The 5,878-nt window shown below is 27.5% G+C and overlaps 1 long non-coding RNA gene across 4 annotated transcripts in view; it reads left to right on the top strand.

Annotated features, from left to right (window-relative positions):
• Positions 1-3,676: 3,676 nt before the first annotated feature.
• The window catches only part of LOC111084494, a 138,002-nt gene continuing 135,800 nt past the window's right edge, over positions 3,677-5,878 (top strand). For 2 of the 4 annotated variants that reach the window (XR_002609591.1, XR_002609592.1), the window contains exon 1: positions 3,677-3,735. This is a non-coding gene — a long non-coding RNA (uncharacterized LOC111084494). The remainder of the gene's footprint in view (positions 3,736-5,878) is intronic. The other 2 variants (XR_002609588.1, XR_002609586.1) reach the window with 2 other exon arrangements.

Here is a 5,878-nt window from a genome sequence, read left to right as displayed (position 1 = left end):
TTTGATATGTGTATGTAATAAGTGGAAGAAAATGTAAAAAAAAAAAAATCATATTTTTAAGTGTTTACATGTATAAACCGGAACTGTCATATATATGATTTTTTTCTTGTATAAACACATTTGAGCAATTTACTTCAGCAACAAGTTATTACATTATGATTGCTAGCATGAAATAATGCAACGAAAAGGCTTGAACAGGAAATCCTGTTTTTCACATATTTTGACTTGCTAATATATACATGTATGTGTTGTTGTACAAGTGCTAATTTTTTGTATATTTTAAGGGTATAATTATAGCATCATTTGTGATTGTTATTGATATGACAGAAGAGCTTGGTGAGATAAAGATATAATAATTAAAAATGATAATTGAAACTTGTCTTGGAGATGCTGGGATCATGAAATAAATATGTTGGTTTCAAACAGGCTGTTTTGTTATGATTTATTAGAATCAGTTAAAAATTATACCAAGTTAAATTTAGTTGTCCTGTGTCGTTCAGAATGATTATTTGTGTGTGTGATCATATTTCATTACTTATCTCTCTCTCTCTCTTTTACTTGAGTGTTTTAACTTGAACCTTATCAAGCATTTAATGCCTCATTGAAACATTAATTTATTCAGAACATTTTATCTTATTTTATGCTTGGATGGAAGTGTAAAAGCTAATTGTACTGGCCTGTATCTTGGAAGCAGGAAGACATTTTCTGAAAAAAACATGCCATATTTTATGCATATTTAACATCACATTTTTTTATTGTATACAGTAGAAATTTTAAAACTATGAATGAAGCAAGTATCTTAACATATGATAGAATTTTTTAAATCTTGAATCAACCGTGTAATTTTTCTTTCTGTAAATTTGTGTAATTGAATGAGTTTTGTTTATCAGAATTTTTATGCTTGTCCACTGAGTTCAACAAAATATTTCACAATTACATATTCACCAGTGTTGCCATCTGTTGGGATATTATGTAAGTTTTTGATACACTTTTAGGTAAAATTTCCATGAGATTCTTCTGACAATCTGTGGATTTCTCTTAGTTATGCCACTCATGAACTTTATAAATAATGTATTTTAAGAAATAAATTATATTATTCTGATCTCTACTGTTGGAAGTATTACCTTTTGTTTGTGTAAAATGGTTTAATCAGCACATATGTACTAAAGATACTTCCATAACAACTATGTCTGAAATACTTTTTGGAGGATTCTGTGCTTATTCAATTAACTGATTTTTGTACACATTTAATTTATAATGCTCTAATTTCGATCTTTGTGAACATCTCAGCTTACTAATTCAAAAGGTTCTGTTTATCTATATAACTCAAGTTCTTGAATTTTATAAGATGTTGTTTAGAAGATAGTGTGTGTGTTTCTAAAAGGCTTCTTTTCAACTTAGAAACTAGAGAATCTTAATAGGAAAACTGACAGAATTGAATTTGTATGTATATTATAAATATATGTTTAACTTGCATTTAAAAATGAGAGGGTGTATGGCTAAATTTTATACCTTGTGTAAGGAATTTTAGAATTTATTTTCTTAGTTCTTTATTATTTCAGAAATTTGTGTGCACGTACTTAAAAAGGATAGAAAATGGTATAGAATATTTTATTCAATTAGCTTTGAAAACTTATTTAAAAGGGTAAGAAATGAATGAAAAAATACAAGTGATTATATGATACCATTTTAAATTGTCCTGTGATTCTCAGAAAGGTTGTTTTGTGTGTAATAATATCTCTATCTATTGGAGTGTTTCTTGATCCTGTTCTAGTATTTAGTAACTTGTGAAACAATATTTCATTCAAAACCTTTGTTTTTGTTTGTTTTATTCTTAAATGGATGTATAAACATTGTACTACACAAAAATTACCACAGTTTCAAATTAAAGACAAGTTGGGAACATTTGGAATTATGACAATGTATTTTTTTGGTGTGTTTGGTGTTTCTGTATGAATATTGATTATTACCATGTAGGATCTGTTACTTAATTCTTCTCACTATGGTAATAAATTTAGTCTTTTGGAGTGAAATTTTATTGACTTTCAAACTTTTCTTTTAGTTACATCTGGTACATATGATATTTTTGATATTTCAAATATATAAAAAAGTAGAATACATGAATTTGTGTATAGGTATGCTGTTGATATGTTTAAAAACAACTTCCAGCCATACATATCTTTATCAGAGTGTATTCAGTGTATTACATAAAATATAATATATTATTTAGTGTTTCTTGAAAGAATCTTATACTTTTATTGAAATGCTTTATTTTTTTTGTATCCTGTATCAAATTTTATCAAAAAAAAACAAAAAAAACTGGATTTACAGTTGTCGTTTTTTTCCATTATTGTGGTCACAGTAATATACTGTATATAATGCTTGACCAAGGAAACAGAACACCAACTTAAGTTATAGTGAATAATGTATATAATGCTTGACCAGGTCAGCACAACATCAAGTTATGGTGGTGTTCAGTCAGTAACATCTATGTAATTGTCCAAATTGCAAGTACTTTAGCAATATAAATAATGCATATAATGCTTGACTAGGGAAACAGAATATCAACTTAAGGTTCAATTCAGTCAATAACCCCCACATACTTGTTCAAACTGCAGATACTTTTGTGATATAACTCATGTTCATACTGTGGCAAGGAAGGTCAGAGGTTCCAAACAGTAGTTGAAGAAATTACAGATGTGTCATTCAAGTACTTTTGTACTATGGCAATAAATACAGTGGTTGTTGCTGTCATAAACTGTACCAAGATTGTTTGTAACAGAGACAAAATGTTTCTTGTAAGTGCTATGCTTATATTTTGCACATAGTGTACATTTAAAATTGGGAGTAGAATCACAATCATATTATCATTACAGAAGTTTTGCAAATTTTTTGTCCCCAAAATGCTTTAACATAAGCAGTCTTATCTAGTACTAGAGGCATATGGACAAGTTTACAATTATAGTTTACTCTAACACTGATAAACACATCTTAATAAAACAGTTGATGATAATTTTGAAAATCTCTACAAATTAAACTAACATTAATAAAAACATTATTATTATCTTTTTGTATTAATCAGAAACTGCTTTCAATTTAACATTTTGGTTAGACCTTTTTTTTATTTGCACTGCATACAACCTTCTTGTCATTTATGTACTGATGTTTGCTGGCACAACTTAACACAGTATATAAATGCCATGTGGGCCAGTATATGATGCATTAAGTGTATGGCACTTAGTTGTAATCATCAAAGTGTTACATGTGTGTCAAAAACAATAATAAAGGTACAATTACTACAAAGCACTAGATGTGTAGTTATGATGATGCAAAAAAAAGTATTTAAATATTCAGTATTAAAATAAATACTAAAGCAATGAACCTTTGTTGTAATAAAAATATTCATTATTAAATACTGGTACTTTTAAAGTAAATGTAAACATAAATCAGGAAATGTCCTCATATGTTCCACTTATAACTAGTGAGAAATAACTATATGACTGTTTTTGCTATATGTTTTATTGTATATATTTCAAGATGAGATTAAGATGCTTAGAAACTTCTGGTAGGCTATATTCTTTATTACAAATATTAAGAGCTAGTGTAAACTGATGAAAATAACATTTAACAGTAAAATATATATAAAAAAATAATTATTTGTACATTGTGCTTTTTAAGCCAATCATAACTCAGGAAAGACTTGTCTACCAAATTATGTATGTGCACCCCAGAAAAGTAAGTACAGCTCAGTATTTGATACTTTTACATGGTAATTAAGTTAGGGAAAGAGAAAGATGATAAGTTTCATTATGTTATCTAATGATATCAATTAATTAAATCTAGAAATTGAGATAATTTAGACCAACAGAGCTAAAGATATCAGTTGCCAATAGCATTAGTTATTGTGATTTTCATCGTGTAAGTCCAGGTTTTGGAAAGTTAAATGAATTATTATTATTTCATTGTTAGTTTATTTAAGATAATTTTTTCTTCATATTCCTGAAAATGTTTGCTTTAGCTTATACAGATTGCATTAGAATTATAAAAAGAATTAATTTGTAATATTTAGCAAAACAATTAATTATACTGAACTGCAAAACTTTAATGTAGTTTTTGGTTTTGCTTAAGTGAGGCATTTTACTTGATCTCCATATTGTTTTAAAATATACACATTCATTATTTTCAACAAACATTAACAATTCCCGAGTTCAGTTAAATGGTTTTTCACACAGATTTGATTCAGTTTTAACAACATACATGTATTGCTTCACAATAGACTGGTTTCAATGAAAGTCAAGAAATGCCTAGATAAGGAAGAGTGAAAGCATCAACAATGGAAAACAAATATAACAAATTGAATGATTAATCAGGAATAAATTGTTATTATTGTTCAGATTTATCATTACAAAGTTAATATTTTTTTAGTATAAAACTGCCATTTGGATGATCCAACTTGGTTATAATGAAGTAACAAAACCACATGAAAAATTAAGCACTTCTACATTCATTCATTTAGAAGAAAAGTAAGCTACTAAAGCTTATATACTGTGAATTTCAGCTGTGCATAAAAAACAATGATCAAGAAAATGCAGTTCTAAATAAATCCCAATGTACATAAAAAGAAAAGCTGATAAAGTGGAAAGTTGGAAGGGTTCCTATAACCAAAAGCAAAATGCATATGAAAATGGTAATAGTTTACGACTCTAAGGGTGGGAGGATGTAATACTGGAATCAAGTTTAATTTGCAAAGTGTCATTGTTTTCCACATTTCTACTTTGTAGTCATGTATGACTATAATGCGTATTTAAGTGAGAATAAATGCAATATGGATTATATTCTTTTTGTCTATGTGTCATTTACACAAACTGTCTTTTTTTGTGTGTGTGCACATTTGATTACAACTCTGGTAGAATAGGTCATCATTTTTTTTTGTGTGTATTTTATCCAAATGAATGATTGATTAGTATTTTAATCACACCTTTGCTCCTGGTAATATGAAATTTAATACATGTATGTAAAGATAATTGATCTACTGAAAATGCTGTTACTGTTATTTACCTTCCCTGCAGTAATTACTATGTACAAGCTTGTTATTATACATCTGTGTTTGAAAATTTAATATTGTGTGTGTTATAAAAATAAAAAAAACACACTAAATAATAGCATTTCAAATTATAAAATATAAATCCTCAGAATTTTTTTACTTTGTTGAAATCAATAATAGTATTACTAATATTACACCAACTGTTAATTGGTTTAATATTAAAGCTGGATATCTTATTAGAGTTGGTAAACTTTATTTTCTTGGCCATAAACAAATAGCCTTGTTATAACTTTCATTCATATAAAAATTTTTTGTTGTTGTAATTGTGCCTGGAACAGTTATATGGAGATGTATTAAGACTTTAAACTTTTCATTTTTTATTTGCTGAGCAGGCTGAATGATTAAAACCATTTCAGTAAATAAAGACTAAACTGACTAATCAAATTCCAGAAGAGAGAAATATATATGTGTTAGAAAACCCTACGTTTCGACAGAAGTACAAACTAAAGTTCGAATTATCAACCCTAACTGAAAAGAACAAATGACACTGATAAACACAAGGACGTAACAATGAAAGTTTTACGAGGTATCAATTTACATTTCGTAATAATGAGCAAATAGCTTAATTGTTTACAGAAGAAAAAATTAATGAATATTAAATTGAAAACTAAAATTACAGAAGTATTAGGTCGTCAAGAAATTAATGTCGCTTATTTTTTAGAGGAAAAAAAAAACCGAACAACTTGTATATCAAACCAAAAAATTTATTAAATGAAATAGTCTCCATTCTTATCGATAATGCTTTTCCATCTTATAATCAGGTTGTCAATGCCC

This window comes from Limulus polyphemus, unplaced genomic scaffold (genome assembly GCF_000517525.1).
Source record: "Limulus polyphemus unplaced genomic scaffold, Limulus_polyphemus-2.1.2 Scaffold153, whole genome shotgun sequence".
Classification (NCBI taxonomy): Eukaryota; Metazoa; Arthropoda; class Merostomata; order Xiphosura; family Limulidae; genus Limulus; species Limulus polyphemus.
Note: the sequence above shows the minus strand (reverse complement) of the source record. Positions and strands in the feature narration are given on the sequence as shown.